General features: G+C 39.2%; 1 long non-coding RNA gene across 1 annotated transcript; it reads left to right on the top strand.

Moving 5' to 3' along the window:
• On the top strand, positions 1-6,733 carry LOC134214218 (uncharacterized). The gene is made up of 3 exons (XR_009979709.1): positions 1-208; positions 710-824; positions 6,193-6,733. It is a non-coding gene; the product is annotated as an uncharacterized LOC134214218 (long non-coding RNA).
• The last annotated feature ends 10,539 nt before the right edge of the window (positions 6,734-17,272 follow it).

The following is a 17,272-nucleotide window of genomic DNA, read 5'->3' as shown; positions in this document are numbered from 1 at the left end:
GCCTCCACTGTATGGTGATTACTACACGATAAGCTTGTATTTGACGTTTATCTGTTCAGTTTTGATTCTGCTTGTTATTCTAAATAGTGAAATTGCTTCACGGACGGTGAAATAGACTGCAATGAGCTGACGATGATTATTCAGATTCTCAATTTACTCAAATATTCCTAGATGTGCGGGTGGAGTTATGCATGCTGTAGCAAATAAGGTAAGAATCGGTAGTGTTAATTTGATCAGAAGACGTATGACAATAATTCTCTGTGAGTCGAAAGCTGCCTATGACATATGATGATCTTATTGGAATTTAAATCTAAGTGGATGATTTTACTGTGCGATAACTATCAAACTGCTGAATGCTGAAATTTTGTGAGTATTACCGATTCTGTTAAGGATAATACCTTTAACCAAAGTGAATGTGTGCTTCACCTACGTAATCTATTCAGCACGACAGCAAACTTATGGTGTGCAATCATTAAAAGTGGTTCTAAAAATAGCGTAGCTATTTATGCCTATCTTATTTACAGTGCTTGCTAATTTTTTGATTAGTGTAGTGCTTGTACTGCCTTGTAAACACAATATTCATTTTGCTATCAGCGCGGAATTCAATAAGTTATCACAGATCAGCAGACGAACAACAATTATTGTTTACTTTTCGCCTTCTTGCTGTGCGAATGATTTATCAGCAATAATCTATATTTTTTTCTTCTAGGGTATTTGTGTAGCCTGAACGAGAGATTCCGAGGCGCGACGAAGGGATTGCTTGTAGTTTTGAGATGTTTTTGAAGTCAATCCCCCCTCCCCGCGGAGCTCGAAGCTACCAAACTGTAAGTTTGTGTTTTTTTGGAACGAATTCTCATAGTAACTGTGCAATTATGCGACAGACATAGCTCGATGACGATGAAATTGATTATTTCTTTTGTAAATGAGAAGCATGAAAAATACCAATTCGTTTGCCTTGTAGATCTTCTAGATCGTAACAACATGAGCCTATTTTGCCAATGATTTTTGCCATAGAGAAAGGATTTGCTAGTTTCGCACAGAACTGTTTGCTTTTGTTCGATTGGAAGAAATTCTTTTTGAGCACTATTTCACCAATTGCGAAAGATGAAAGTGCTTTGTTCGAGCGTAAATTATAATGTTTTGAGTATCGTTCGTAGGCCTTTTTCAAGTTAGTTTTAACTGCCGCGAATATTGTTTTAAGGTTGTCGTTTAAATCCGTGGGAGCATAGTTTATATTATTCCCTGTTTCCCTAATTTGTCTATATTCTGCTCCTGAACTTATAAAGTTTCGACCATAGTTTATGAAGTATGGTGTGAAAAGGGTTGATTCATGGACCGCCGTTCTAATGGCCATGGCCACTTTTTGGATGTCACGATCCCATTCTTTGTGATCATCTTTCACATATGTGCGAATCGCAGCTCCAATCACACGGTTCACCCTTTCTGTTGGGTTGTTTTCCGGATGGTAATTAGCATTCTTCCAGTGTGTGACATGGTAATTATTTAGAAATTTCTCGAATTCCTTTGACTTAAATTGGACTCCGTTATCAGAAATCAAAATTTCCGGCACACCAAATAGAAGGAACACCATGTTGTCCAAGAACGATATCAGGGCTTTTGTTTTAGCCTCTCTTAGAGGTTGAATAATTACAAATTTGGAGAACAAATCTGTAACTACCAACAAGACCGAATTCCCAGATTTTGACCTCGGGAACGGTCCTACAAAATCGACCGAAATCGTTTGCCACGGCATATCAGCTACTTTTTGCTTGCCCATCAAGGGGGTTCGATTAGTATTCGGATATTTCGTCCTCTTACAAGTCTCGCACCCTTGACAGTATTTCCTGACGTCGTTTGCCATCAATGGCCAATAATATCGCTCCTGTAGTTTTTTTAATGTTTTACTACGACCAAAATGCATCGCATCGTGTGTTTCTTGAGTTAATTTTATTCTCTCCCGATTTGAAGGAACATATTTCCATTCGAATCGAGGATCAGTCAAATTGGATGGCACTATTTTATAAATTTTTTCATCAACCAACCTAAAATCTTTGAACTTGGTGTTATTTGACTTAATTTTCTCTTTCAATTCCTCATAATCGGGGTCTAGGACATCGACAACAAGAACTGCGCGGGATAAGGCATCAGCAGTAATATTTAATGCTCCCTTCCGGTATAGTAGCTCAAAGTCGTACTGTTGGAGCTTTAATGCCCACCGAATTAATTTTGCAGATCCCCCTTCGGCACTAATCTTTCGGAGCCAAATTAAACTTTGTGCATCGGTCACTACTGTGAACCGCGAGCCCTCAACATAGTGGCGGAATTTTTGAATGGCCAATATCACTCCAAGACATTCTTTCTCCGTTGGAGCATACTTCCGTTGAGTTGCGGACAGCTTCTTGGAGAAAAATGCTATAGGTCTTTTTATCCCCTCAATAACCTGAACCAATACTGCCCCTACTGCGACATCCGAAGCATCCGATTCAATTATGAATGGAAGCTTGAAGTCAGGGTTCGCTAAAACATGTGGTGATGTTAGAACCGATTTAATTTTTAAAAAGGCTTCGTCTGCTTCTTTTGTCCAGCAGATTTTCCCTTTTGTGCCCTTCAATAAATCTGTAATTGGTGCAGTTAAATCGCTGAAGTGTTCGATAAATTGTTTGTAAAAACTAACCATACCCACGAATCGCCGTACATCTTTCGGGGTCTTCGGGACCGTGTAGTCCAGGATTGGTTGAATTTTAACGCTGTCCACAGCTAACCCTTGTTCTGACAAAGTGTAGCCTAAATAACTGATCTTTTTCTGACAGAATTTGGATTTCTCCAAACTAATAGTTAAATTAGCTCTTTTTAATCGTTCCGCGACTAATCTTAGTAACCGAAAATGTTCTTTTAGGTTATTTGACGTTATAATTATATCGTCTAAATATACGTAGACGAATGGCTCTAAATCGATTCCCAGAACTTTATTCATAAGTTTGGTTTGAGTAGTCGGAGCTCCTTTAAGACCAAAAGGCATTACTTTAAATCTAAACAACTGCTTTCCCGCCCTGAATGACGTGTAGTCCCTACTGGCTTCGTCAAGAGGAATCTGCCAATATGCTTTCGAGAGGTCAATTACCGTAAAGTACTTTGACCTTTCGATTCTACCAAGGATGCCCAGCATGTCTGGATAAGGGTATGCTTCATTTTTGGTAATGTCATTTATTCTTCGACAGTCCAGGCATATTCGCCATTCTCCTGACGACTTTTTTACGGGCAATAGTGGATTGCACCAATCGGAAGTCGATTCCTCTATTACATCCAATTCTAGCATTCTAGCGACCTCTTTGTCGACTTCTTTTTGAATATGTGGAGAACAACGATATTGAGGTGGTTTTTTTGGTCGTGCACCCTCTATCAGATCAATTTTATGATGGATCAAATTTGTTCTTCCTAGCTCACCGTTATTAGTTGTTTTAAATATTTCTAAAATACTGTTCAGTTCTTTCCGATCCTCAAAAGATAACTCGTGTTCTGTGCAGACGTTCTGAACCTTCTTATTGTCAGGTTCTTCGATGAACGGTAAATCTAGGGTTGTGTCTTCAAACGTATCTTCTACAACGACGTGCGTATTTTTCGGTTCTACCGTGAAGACGATTGGCTGTTCATCTTCTGCAAAAAAGTTTTCCACTACCTGAATGCATTCTACATTCTCGATTGGTAGAACTTCTCTTCCTTCTATAAAGGCTGGAGCGATCTGGAATGCATTCCAAAAGTCCATCCCTAATATAAGTTTTTTTGAAATTTGAGGGACAAGCAGAGTCGGAACGACTTTAGTTATGCCATTGAATGTGTAAGGTATCTGGAGAACTCCTTCACAGTTATGAGTGGTCTCATCTGCTGTTTTTATCACCAAGTTTATTGGATGAATTCTGAAACCGTGCTTATCAATTAGATCTCGGGAGCTTAGAATGCTCACGCTAGCTCCTGAGTCTAACAAGGCTACTATTGGGCTTCCCAGGACCTCAACACTGATATATGGACATCTGTTGGGTCTTGTGTTTATATGGAAAGTTGTTGCGTATTTCGAGTAAGTTTCATTCTGGTCAAAGGATACCTGTTCATTTTTTTCCGGGGAGTTGTTAGGTAATATGGAAAGATTCCTCCCTACAATCTTTCCTGACTCCCGTTTCCCTGCTCACTGTTTGGGAAGCGGTGATTGTTGGGACAATTCGAGGTGACAAAATTCATTTGTCCACAAAAATGACAAAATATTTTCTTTGGTTTATCGCAATTGCGCCAAAAATGGCCATATTGACGGCAATTCCAACAAAGAATATTATTTTCGCTGTCTGATTCATTTTGAGGAGTTGAAACCGTCGGAGGTTCCCTCCTTTCTGTCATTTTATTCCTGCGTATCGTTTGACCAATGGCATTCAATTCTTCTTCCTGACCTGTAACCTGTTCCCACATTTGTTCTGTCTCTTCCACGTTATTTATTTGCGATAGTCTGTTCTTAGGGTAGCTGCTGTAGCTTCGATACATCGATTTGTCTAAGCCATGACAGATAGTCGTCAGCTCGTCAATTCGTTCAATTCGATAAATGGTCAAAAAGGGCTTGTAGCAATCTCTCATGTTTTCCGTTAATATGTCAAGTTTTCTTTCCTCTGATAAAGGCTTTGTTAACTGTTGAGCCAGTTTTTCGATCGCTGAAAGGAAAGCATTGAATGTTTCGTTAGGCTGCTGACGTCTATCAAGGATTTGGCGTTCAATCACCTTATCCTTGTTAGGCTGCTCGAAACGTAATCTTAATTGGTGTTTGAAACCAGCCCAGGAAGTAAACTTATTGCAAAACGTGAAATACCACTCCTCAGCTTCTGAATTCTCTTTGAAAAAGAAATTTGCTTGACTGAGTAGTTCTTGGTCTGTGATTTTGTTGTTCCTGGCTAAGATTTCTACCCTATTGAGAAACTGGGTAACAGTCGGACCTCTAGAATCCCCGCTAAAATTTATGCGCCATTTACTCACAGGCACTTGCCAGCGATTACGAGAATCAAAACTAGGCCTACTAATTTGTTCTGGTTCAAAGTCTCTGGCCACCGAAACATGTGACGCTATTGAATTAGGGTAGTTACGATTTCTTTGAAAATGTTGTTGATCATTATGTTGCCCTCGTGATCTAGGTGCTGCAAAAGCTTCCTGATACGATAAAGGATGAAGGGGTTGTACTGACTGTATAACCGGAGGCGGAGTTAACGGAGGTGGTGGTGGAAGTGGTGGCGAAGGTGGTGGAGCAGGCGTCGATGCTCTTTGGTTGGCTAGTAACGGAGTTAGTTTCTCCATCAGAGCTGCCATTTGTTCCGATAATGCTTGCTGTATGTACGAAGTAATTTCTTCCTTCAAGTTTTCTCCAACTGATTCCACTCGTTTCGCTGGAGCACTGGGTTCCCTTCTAAAGGGTAACAGTGGTTCTTGAAACCTGTCATCTTGCATTTGAGAATTATGACGAAAATCAGCGAAAAGTAAATCTATTTCGTCATCTAAACTTCCACGAGACTCCTGTCCACCCGCCGCCTCATCTAATAACCCTTCCTCGTTTGGTTCATTTCTATTAGAATTTCCGGAATTTTGACAAGCTACCTTAGCAGTGTGTGCAATTCCAGGTATTTCAGAAAAGTTAAGTCTTGAATTTTCATTTGAAGCGCGGTCTACATTCTGATCAGGAATTGCTGAAATGTTCGAATGTATATTTGGAGGCAATTGACTACCTCTCCGATCTATTGGATTGCCATAGCGGTCCAAAAGATTTTCAATTTCCGCAAGAAACTAATTTTTCAACCTACTTTGTTCTCTGGTTATGGCATTTGCCCGAATCACCCTCAGTCTACAATGTCTGAGGCGTGAAATAAATTTTGCTTCTGGATAGAATTGAATGGCATGTTTTATGTCTTGAACCTTGCCCTTAATTGCTTCATATTCATGTACTATTGATATTTTCACTCGTAGTATTTTTGGCTTCCGGACTTCTTCCAGTTGAGCTTGCTTCAGTCTGTGGCGTTTAACTTCTAATGATCCTTCTATTGACAAACATCTCAACTTGAGCTCATAGTCAATTTCATCGTTCAATAAATCATTTGGGTTTATATAGTAGTCTAGTCTATCACCTTGTGACTGCATTCTAATTAGTTATTGTTATTTGTCTATTTTCAGAAAATCCACACCAAATAAAATAATGCCGTATATCGAGTTCAAAAATATTATAAGAGAAAAAAAAGAAAAGCAAATGATAAATGAATGAAAGATAAATGGGAAAAAAGATAATAATAGAAATAAAAAATGCTTATTTACCTAAACGAAAATTTTTCAAACAAATTCCGAAATTTCACTGATTTGTCTTACCAAACTTATAATTAACTAAGCACTAAATCAAATTCAACTAAGATACTAATTTCAAAATTATTATTTACAGAAATCTACAAATAAACCGTTGGTTGGGCGCCAAATGTAATGGGACAGGGGAAGAGGAAGATAAGGTTCGGAAGGAACAACCTCCACTTAAAGCGCCAGGCAGAAAAACTGCCGCGAAGGTGCGTGTTCTAATCTCTGTTTAAGTCCCGGTCCCGGCCAAGATCCTCAGGGCGAGTCCTTTCTCCAATCTACAACCCTCACTCGAAACCTTGACGCTACCAAAAACCAAACCGAAAGACTAACTATTTGCAAAATATGTACAATATTAGGGTGAGTCGGTTACCATTTGGATTTCCTTCTCAGAGCCTATACTAATCCACGAAGTTATAAAAAAAAAACCGATCAAGTTAAATTTCCTCTTGCACGGCAACCAGACTTATCGACCACTTATCACCCAACACAATTTCCAATCGGGGCGTATTGTAGGTTTATTTAATCTAATAACCGTCTATCGTCTACCTCTCTCTCTCTTAATGCAACAGTAATAATTCGTTCTTTAGGTGCTTTTTTACAAACTTCATTTGCATGATTTTGTTGGGTTAGTAATGTGTACATAGGTCGATCTTACTTGTAATTCACTTCCGGAAGCCGTTGAAAATATCCCTCGAGTCCAACGATGGTAAGTGCACTTACAGCGCGGAATTTCAACCGCCACGTGATGGTGTTTCATACGCGAACGTCGGCCTGTGGTGCATGACGTCATACAGCTTGCACACAATTTGTTGCGCCGACCGGTCGCCTTTTGCAAGTTTTACCCGCAACTAGCAGGTGGGTGTCTCGACTATCTTGCGTGGTGAAATTTCACTGTGTTGTTGGTCGATGACGTCACCAGGGGATGCTACCATAATTGGATACACGTTTATGCTACTATTCGGTTGCACGATAAACCTCGGTACCGCGAAAAGATGTTGCATAGGCCAGAATCACGCCGCGTGTCACTAGGACGGGTCAACGGTACGGGGCCCTAGGGCGGCACCCTCGTTTGAAGGGCTGTTCAAACGGGTTTTAACATTAAAATAATGTGCAATATGGGTTTTCACATAATTTACCTGTGTATTCCGTATTGGATGCTCTACGGAAGCTATTGGTATTTGCGGACGCTATTGGCTATTATTCAAGATCGCTACTGCCTTACAGTGAGAGAAAACACACTATCGTGATCTATTATTCGTTACAAATTTACAATCCACTCACATGTTTTTTTAGTTTCACCTAACTCACTGATGGATTAAGCTAAATTGTATTGTAACTTCTGAAACTCTATGAAATTAAATTTGCATACGATTTGAGTTTTGTTTCACGTCATATTACTTCTCTATCAGTTCTCATAAATGCCGTTATAACTCTTTCAACTAGACTCGATTTTATCAACTATCGTTGCACCATGAACTAACTTCTTCACCCGATGCTGGTTGAAATGAAAGAGGAGCTTGAACTCAATTTCAATATTCTTCATGCCAAAACGTATTGAGCCCGAGTTAGTTCGTTCGGCTATCGTCGGGGTTGAGTTTCGAAATTAGATCGCTTCATGAATATCAAACTCTGTTAGAGGTTTCTTCATCCCGGTAGTTTAATCAGGGACTTAGAACGCGATTCCTTATTTTAAAGTAGAGGCTGAATTTTGAATCCATCTTTTTTTTATATATATATTGTTTTTTTATATAATATTTTTTTGGATCATTTTTTTGGGAATACTTTTTTTATATGATCTTTGTAACCATGTTACAAGAACTCCAGAGCAAATTGATGGTGGAACTCCAAGAGTAATTCCTGGAGGAACTCCAAAATGAATTCCTGGAAAAACTCCATAAAGAATTCCTGTGTAAACTGCATCAGAAATTTCGGGTGGATCTCATGCAGGAAATTCTGCAGGAATTCAGGATGAATTCTTGGACAAACTCTAAGCTAAATTCCTAGAGGAACTTAAAAAGGATCTCCAGGAGGAGCTCACAGGAAGAATTTCTGGAGAATGTTCCAACTGATTCTCATAATAGTAATATTTAGAAAATCTACAGAAAAAAATAAAAGAGCAGCTCAAAACGAAATTCCTGAAAAATCTCTAGGAGGAATCCCTTGAGCAATGCCAGAATGACCTCTAGGAGGAATTCTAGGAGGAACTTCTGAAGGAACCCCTGGCCTATTTCTAAGACGAACTTCTCGAGGAACTCCAGGTTTAATTCCTGGAGTAGGGTCGAAAGGAATTCCTGGAGGAACTCCAGGAGAAATTCCTGAAATATCTTCCGGAGGAACTACAGGAGAAATATTTGGAGAAAATTCCAAGAGAATTTCTTGAATGAATTCTCGGAAGAACTTCCGGAGGAATTCCTGAAAGAACACCAAAAGTAAACGCTGGAAGATTCCCAAAAGAAGCTTCAGGAGGAGTTCCTGGAGGAACTTCGGGAAGAATTTATTTAGAAACCCTGGGAAGAATACCTGAACCATCTCCAGGAGAAATTCCTGGATGGACTACAAGAGAAATGCTGGGAAGAACTGTAGGAAGAATTTCCTGCTGGGGTTCTTCCATGAATTTTCCTTTTGAAATTCCTTCAAGAGTTCCTTCTGTAGTTCTTCCTGTAGTTCCTCAAAGAGTTCCTCCATGAATTTCTCTGGGAGTTCCTCAAGAAATTTTTCCTGGAATGCACCCAGCAGTTTATTCTTAAGTTTCTTCTGGATTTCCTTCCCGAGTAACACACTTGTCATGAATAGGTTTTTGTGGTTCATATAGAACTAAATTTAGTCATATTTGAGTTGCTGCAACCAAACACGGCTGAACTGAGTTACTAGGGTTCAGACGTTTATCTTGTAATTCTCCTCCGGGAATACCTCTGGATGGTTCTTCCGGAATTCCTCTAATAATTCCTGAATTTCCTGCATAAGTTGCTCCTGAAATTCCTTGAGAAGTTCTTCCTGGATTTTCTCTAGTAATTCCTTCGAGATTTCCTTCAAGAGATCCTCCACGAACTAACACTGGAATTCCTCCAAAAGTCCCTCCTGAAATTCATTCAGAAGTTCTTGCTGGAAATTCACCAAGAGTTCTTCTTTAAATTCCTCTGAGAGTTCCTCCTGGAACTCCTCTAGGAATTATTCGTGGGCTTTTTTTTCAAATACTTCTCCTGGAATTCCTAAGAAATATCTCACATCCTTTTTCTTGAATTCCTTTAAGTATTCATCAACTCCTGCTTGCATTTCTTCAGCAAAACCTCCTGGGATTTTTTTCGAGAACTCTAAAGATTTATTAAGAACTCCTCCAGCAACTTCATTGAGATTACTTACTAGAATTTAATTGAAAACAATTTGAGATCCTCACTGACAGTCATTCTTGTATCAATAGAAGGAATTCCCCATAATTCGAAAAAGTGTTTGCCTTTCTTCTATCGTTGTTCGTTATCTAATAAGAGCAATTTCTGCAAATCCTGCAAACGCACATCTCTAAAGACTAGGGGAAGAGGCCTCAAAACCATGGCATGGCCTCCATAAAACTAGACAAAAAAATATGTAGGTTAGACAAAAAAGTGTCGAAATAAAAGATAGGAAGGTTGGAAAACCCGAAATTTTCTACATTTTGATCAAACATCTAACATATCGGCGAGGCAAAACGCCTTAGGGGGACTAACCTACAATGTACTGTGCGTCTCCACGCATTGTCCATACCAGAATGCTGATTCGCCGACGCGTAGTGCGTTGTTCCCAAAGAGCTGCAAGCTAGAAAACGTTTTACCTCATGAGTTTTCCGGCAACGTAATATCAGCACTTTTTTCTAAATGTGAATATTATCAAAATGATCGAAATTTTCTACAATTATTAAATGGCATCAGCTACTTATATTGAGCCTTAATCGAAAATTTTATTCACGGTAAATAAATTTCGAAAAAGCTAATAATGTCGCGTTTTAAACATTCCTAACTTCAGAAAAATATATTAAGCTCGTTTAGTGGAATGTATTAAACCGTCTAAGACGAATTAAGTACTGTCCATTTAATTCCACCAGTTAATTTTCGTTATCTTTGCAGATACGTATTTCGACCACAACTGTGTGGTCGTCTTCAGTGTCTTGTACTTGACTCGACTTGTACTTGACTCGACTAGTCGAGTCAAGTACGAGACACTGAAGACGACCACACGTATCTGCAAAGATATCGAAAATTAACTGGTGCAATTAAATGGATTCCTAACTTGATTTTATTATGGGCCGAGCTGTCAACCCGTGAGCTAACTGCCAAACAGTCAAATTTCCAAAAACTCCACGAGTGTGAAAATTGAAAAAAGGTGTTGTACTCATCCGAAATTTGTTCTGTTCTGCTAAAGAAGGATGTCACACAAAAATTGGCGATATTAAAACCACAGACATAACACTCATGAAATTCTCAACGTTAACTGATTTACTGGTCAATTCAAATAATCATTAGTTGGCCAATCCTGTTTAACAGACTGAGACCACTTGAGGAGTCCTTCGTCGGCGAATACCAGGCAGGTTTTCGTGAGGACCGATCAACGACGGATCAGATGTTTACCCTACGGATGATCCTTGATAAATTCCGGGAGTAGGGTAGTTCAAATTTCAAAAATGTTCGAAAAATCCAACTCCCATATGTCTGTTTGTTTGTTTATTGTCGTCAATCATGTTTGTAGACCGTTTGATACAGATATAGTCTTATAATATAGTTCTCCGTTACTTAAAATTACTAAACACTTTTATCCGATATGAAAATTATACACACCAAGCATTTACTGAGTACGCAAGTATTGTTTCAATTTAGTCTTAGATGTAGTGAAATCAATAGCATTGCAATGTTTATTATAAGCAGCCATCATTTGATTTATGGGTCCGAATTTCGCATAGTTTGTACGATGACTACTACAGGCAAATAAAGTTCGATTTCGCAAAGGTCTTTGTGGGATATAAAAATTTAATTTAGATAATATTGCCTCTGAGTCGACCTTGTTCGAGATAACATCATTAATGAAAGATAGCATCGCATATTCCCGTCGTTCCTTCAATGTTTGTATACTAATTAGCATGCATCGTGCTTTATAAGACGGGAGTGGAAGTTGAGTCCACCCCAACTTGCGTAGTGCATATAATAAAAATTGCTTTTGTACCGACTCAATTCTTGTGTCATGAGCGACTGTGTAAGGTCACCAAACTATGCTGCAATATTCAAGTATCGATCTGACATAAGCAATATATAATGTTTTTATAGTGTATGGATCGTGGAAGTTGTAGCCAAACCTTTTTATGAATCCTAACATATTATTAGCTTTGTTTATAATTGTATTATAATGGTCAATGAACGTAAGCTTAGAGTCTATAATTATGCCAAGATCCCTAACTCTATCACATCTTGTTACCTTTTGGCTACCTAAAGTGATTGTCATATTTGGAATATTTCGTTTTCTGCTTATAGTAATTAAGTTGCATTTCTTTATATTGAGCTGTAACAAACTTTTTATACACCAGTTATGAAATTTCTGGATCTCGTGTTTGAATGTGTTCATGTCTTCAGCGTCTTTGATCTCAATAAAAAGTTTCATATCGTCAGCGTAAATCAATACTTTTAGATGTTTTAGAATGAAGGACAAGTCGTTTACAAACAAAATAAACAATAGCGGACCTAAATGAGAGCCTTGCGGGACTCCCGATGTGGTATGAATAGCTACAGATTGCTTTCCTTTGAACCTAACTATTTGATATGCTTCAAGCCATTTAAGGAGTCCAGGCTGGATTCCCATTTTTTGCAGTTTAAAGAGAAGCATTGGTATATCAACTCTATCGAACGCTTTACTAAAATCCGTATATAAAATTTCAACGTGATTTCCTCTGTCCATGGCTTCAAGAGAATAATTCACAAATTCCAGTAAGTTCGTAGCTGTCGACCGACCTTTAAAGAATCCGTGCTGGCTTGTAGTGATCCTATTTTTTATTTGGTTGAATATTTTCTCATTGACAATTGCTTCGAATAATTTTGGAATGGCGGAGAGAAGAGCGATTCCGCGGTAATTGCGGATGTCGGATTTTTTGCCAGACTTGAAAATCGGCACCAGGAAGGAAGTTTTCCACGGTTTAGGAAATTCTCCAGATTTTAATGACATATTGAAAAGCCAAAACAAAGGAGCAGTGAGCTCAGCTGCCATAGTTTTCAAAAATACGGGGGGAACACCATCTGGACCGGTACTCTTTGTTACGTCCAATTGTTTTAACGCGTCCAAGAGGTCAAGAACATTAATTTGGTGGACGCTTATATCGTTTGAGAACTCAGGATAGAAATCAAAAAACGCGCGATGACGGTCCTCCTTTGAGTGTTCAGAGTAAATTTCACGGAAATACTCAGCAAACAAATTGCAAATATATAATAATAATAATAATGATAATAATAATATAAATGGCTAAAATGGTGTAATTAGCCTCAACGTAGCAGTGGAAATTTAAATCAAAATTAATGAGTTACCCACTGGTTGAGCTCAAATAGATTCCGAAAATGGAGGTTGGGGATGTTTATTTGAATTCATCACGATTTAAGAGTTGTAGGGGGATTTGAATATATTTTAAGTTTTTCCCATACAAATTTCCATATAAACATAAATTGACTTCGCGCCACCCCTAAATGGCCACCGAATTGCCTGAAATTTTGGCAGGACTCCTATATTATCAAAATGATGCTAATAGACATATGGGAGTTGGAGTTTTCGAACATTTTTGAAAAGTGAACTGCCCTATTCCGGGAGTACAACATGCAGACTCACCATCTGTTCATTGAAAAGAAATGAGCAGTGGCAGATAATGCCCGAACATGGTTTTCCGGCGAAACTGATGACTGATACGTGCAACGCTAAATGACTCGAAATCAAGTATTCGGATTGCAGACGAAGTGTAAACCACGTTTGTGACCTTAGATGGATTGTATGTTCCTGGGCTTTGCGGACGACATCGACCTCATTGGAATCGATCGCAGAGCAGTAGTGGAGGGTTTTGTCCCACTAAAGAGAGAGACTCCGAGGATAGGCTTGACCATGACTTCCCAAGACAAAGTACATGGTGGCATTAGAGATAGGGGAAGACCTAGAGGTGTTAATGCGGAGGTAGTGCTTGATGGGTATGTGTTTGAACATTACATGTGACAATAACGTTTCCCGTGAAGTGAAAAGACGTATTGCTGCTTCAAAAAAGGGCCTTCCAAGGATTACGTAAGCAGCTTAGCTCCGCAACATGCAGACGGAAACGAAATTTGCTCGATGTAAAACTCTGTTTCTACTAGTGCCCCTTAATGGACATTAAAAGAGGCGGACCGGAGAGCTTTCGGGGTTTTCGAGCAAAAAGTGCTGCGTACAATACTCGGAGGGAAACTGGTGTGTAGTCCAGACGAATAAATCATGTATCAAGAAAGAAGAAAATATTGTGAATCGTATAAATTACGGCAGACTTCAGTGGGCTGGTCACTTAGTGCGAATGTCGGAAGAAAACAGGACACCGTCTTCGACCAGAGGTCGTACAGACTGAAAACTTAACACCTAGACAACGGACAGGACACATAACACCCAGTGGGCTCTACCCACACCGGTGGAGAATTTTTCGATCATGAAAAGTTTCCTCCTTACCGGGGCGGGAATCTAGCCCACGCTCCATAGCCCATGCGTCTACACGATACACGCTAACCGCTCGACCACGAAGCCCATATCGAAAACAATATTCAACAGAGAACCAGATAGGGGCCGGTGACTTCGTGGATGGCCACGAACACGCTGGCTGCACGCGGTGGAATCGGACCTGGGGACTAGACTGGCCCAGGAAACAAAAGGTTGTTGAATTCTAGGGGCACCCTCCAGGATTGCGTCTTTGGATGAGAAAATAAATCTCTGTGAAAACTTCAGCTCAATCGCTTGTTGCATAAGCTGGCGCATTTGATTTGAAGTTCATACGGTAGTTTCGGCCAAAATGTATCGGGAAATACACCTCCGTCACTCTTTCGTTCAGGAAATTGGTTCGGTATGCCCGATTGAGCTCGAAATTGCAACAAAATCATTTGATATGTTAAAGATCCTGGGGGTGTGCTGTATGGCAACATGCTGGATGGCACCAAACAGACTGCAAAAAGCGTGAAACGGAACTATCCGGCTGGTTCTCAGTAGCCGTTACATGAAAATGCACCAGAGATTCTTCTGCGAGATTTTCACGTTTATTGAGTTCCACGTTTTTTTTGCCTCCTTGGTACTCTACGTTACAAATCTTGGCTCGGTATTTGTAGAGTTAGCTTATCAGTATGGAACGTCAAAATCACAATGTTTCCATTGTATGAGCTATTAATTTCTGTACTGCAGCTTCAGGTATTCACCTTCACGTATATAGCAACTTACAAGGCGCTGTCATTAATGCTAGCAGATAGTGTGAAGAAAACAAGCTATTTTGAAGCAATATTTCTGTTGACTATTACCGTTAAACAATTATCGGATGCTGCCGTCCTTCTAGCAGCAGTAACGCCTAATTGTCGTGTCCCAGTTTCTAACACACTTAAAAAATATGAACGAACTTGGTTCAAATTTCTACCGAACCCACTTGGTTATTATAAAAGAATCGAATAATTCGTTTTAAGTTTTTTTTTTGTCACATGTTTTCAAATCAAAACCGAATGCCAAATGGCAAATAAACTTAAATACCTATTCGGTTAACATTTTTGTGTACTTATTCGATACGAGATAACCGAGAAAACTCGGTACAATAAACCAATACCGACCAATCCTAGCATTTTTGTTTGTAAGCAATGAGGCAACGCTACAGTTAGACATTTTTGATCACTTTCAAGTTTCACATATTTTCTGTGTCATTCGAATTTTACAATATATCATTTTATGAACATTGTGCGGGAAAAAATCACGAGAAATGAACAACTAGTATCATTAATCGGTCATTGTTTTTATATAAGTTATTTACTAAATTTTATTTTTCCTACTAAAAAACCTTTTCATGGCGAATTATCGATGTTGAAAAATCGTACTGAATTACGTAATTGTTTTACAGTATGTTCGGTTCACTTGACAGCTCTCGGTAACACTATGTAGCCAAACTTTTAACAGCTGGAGCTTGACAGAATGGTTACCGAGCGCTCGGTTATTCTTTAATAAACCAAACAGAAAACCGAGCGTTTAGCAGATAAAAACTTGGTACAAATTCAACCGAGTTCGATATATTATTTTAAGTGTGAAGCTTTCCGTTGTTTATTGCTAATTATCCTTTTTCTGAGGATGTTTACTTAACACATTTACTTAATATTTCTTGTTACAACGTACATTCAATACCATATCCATTCTCAATCACAATCTTTTATATCTCTGATTTTGTTCCACTGAACGCTAAGACTCTTCAATGGAACTGCAATTCTCACAGAAATTTAGGTACATTCAAATGTGTAAAATCTGTGGCATAATTAGAATATCAACAAACACAGCCTATTCATTAGTAAACTCATTAGCTGATCCGTGCCGTACTAATGACGAAATGATGCAAAAGAATCATCGCCCTCATCATCTTTTTCTGCTGCTGCAGCTTGTATTGTGCCTAACCGTCTAAACTTCATTTTGATGAGCCCACGGTTAAAAGTTCACATCAAAACCCTTCCTGATTGACTTAACGGGACGATCGCCGCCACGCAACAATACTTAGGGTCTGTTCACAAATTACGTAACGCAAAAATCCGAGTTTTTGACCCCCTCCCTCCCCCTCGTAACAAAAAGTAACATTTTTGGTACCCCCTCCCTCCCCCATGTAACGCGTAACTGTGAAAATTTTAAAGGCAGATTTTTTTTCCCTTCTCTGAAGCATTTGGGTTTTGGTATTTTTTTAACACTGTTAGAATGGGGACGGCACATGATCAAAAATCAAGGATATCAAGAATACAGCTAGCAGAAACGAAAATATAATTCGTGATCATAACCATGTACATAGTTTTGCGGAACTGTGGTGTCGAGAAATACAATATGCACTTGGTATTTTTATGCATATCAGTCCCGCTATGTCAGCATGCTTGATTTCGATAATGATATACGATAACGATAAACAGCAATAACTTCAATCAGTGATTTAAAAATAAGACATTCAAATAAACTTTTATTCGCGTTATGCGTAACATTTGGTACTACCCACCCCCTCCCCCACATTTTAGTGTAACAAAGTATAACGCAAGTTGGACCTCCTCCCTCCCCCCAGAAGCGTTACGTAATTTGTGAACAGACCCTTACCTCAGAAGCATAAATAGTTGGGAGATGATTATTGTTTTGCTGCTTACTGCTCGCGGCTTGTCGGATCCGTTTGGTCTAGATAAAGGTCTTCGGTATCTGTGCTATCGTGCTACTGGTACTGTTGCCTCCCCAACTGCACGTCAGATGCTTTATTTTAATTGTTTCGAAAGGTGCTAAGCACCGATAATTAAAGATGGGGCGCATCAGTGGAAGGGGAATAACAGAAACAAATAGTAGTAGTAGTATTGCACTGCGGAACGAGACTGGGGAAGGGTACCATAATTATGGTAGAAATTTGCATACACGCTAATTCGGCTGGCAGTGTAACCGGAAAATGCTGCGATGGGAATCTGGGTTGTACGCCCAGAAATGGAAATAATCATAGACGAACGAGTCTTGCTGTCTGGATGCTCCGGGAAGACAATGTTTCAGTTATTATGTAGAAGGTTTTATTGTTTCTTTGTTCGAGTTGAGGTTTGGTTGACGTCAGCTTCGTTTAGATACAAGAAACGTAATGAGCCTTTAATGCTACGTTCGTTAGTTCTTGCGTATTCGTTGATTAATATTTTTCTTGTGAGTACTTTAATGTTTGTTT

This window comes from Armigeres subalbatus, chromosome 2 (assembly GCF_024139115.2).
Source record: "Armigeres subalbatus isolate Guangzhou_Male chromosome 2, GZ_Asu_2, whole genome shotgun sequence".
Lineage (NCBI taxonomy): Eukaryota > Metazoa > Arthropoda > Insecta > Diptera > Culicidae > Armigeres > Armigeres subalbatus.
This window is presented reverse-complemented; position numbering and strand designations above follow the sequence as displayed.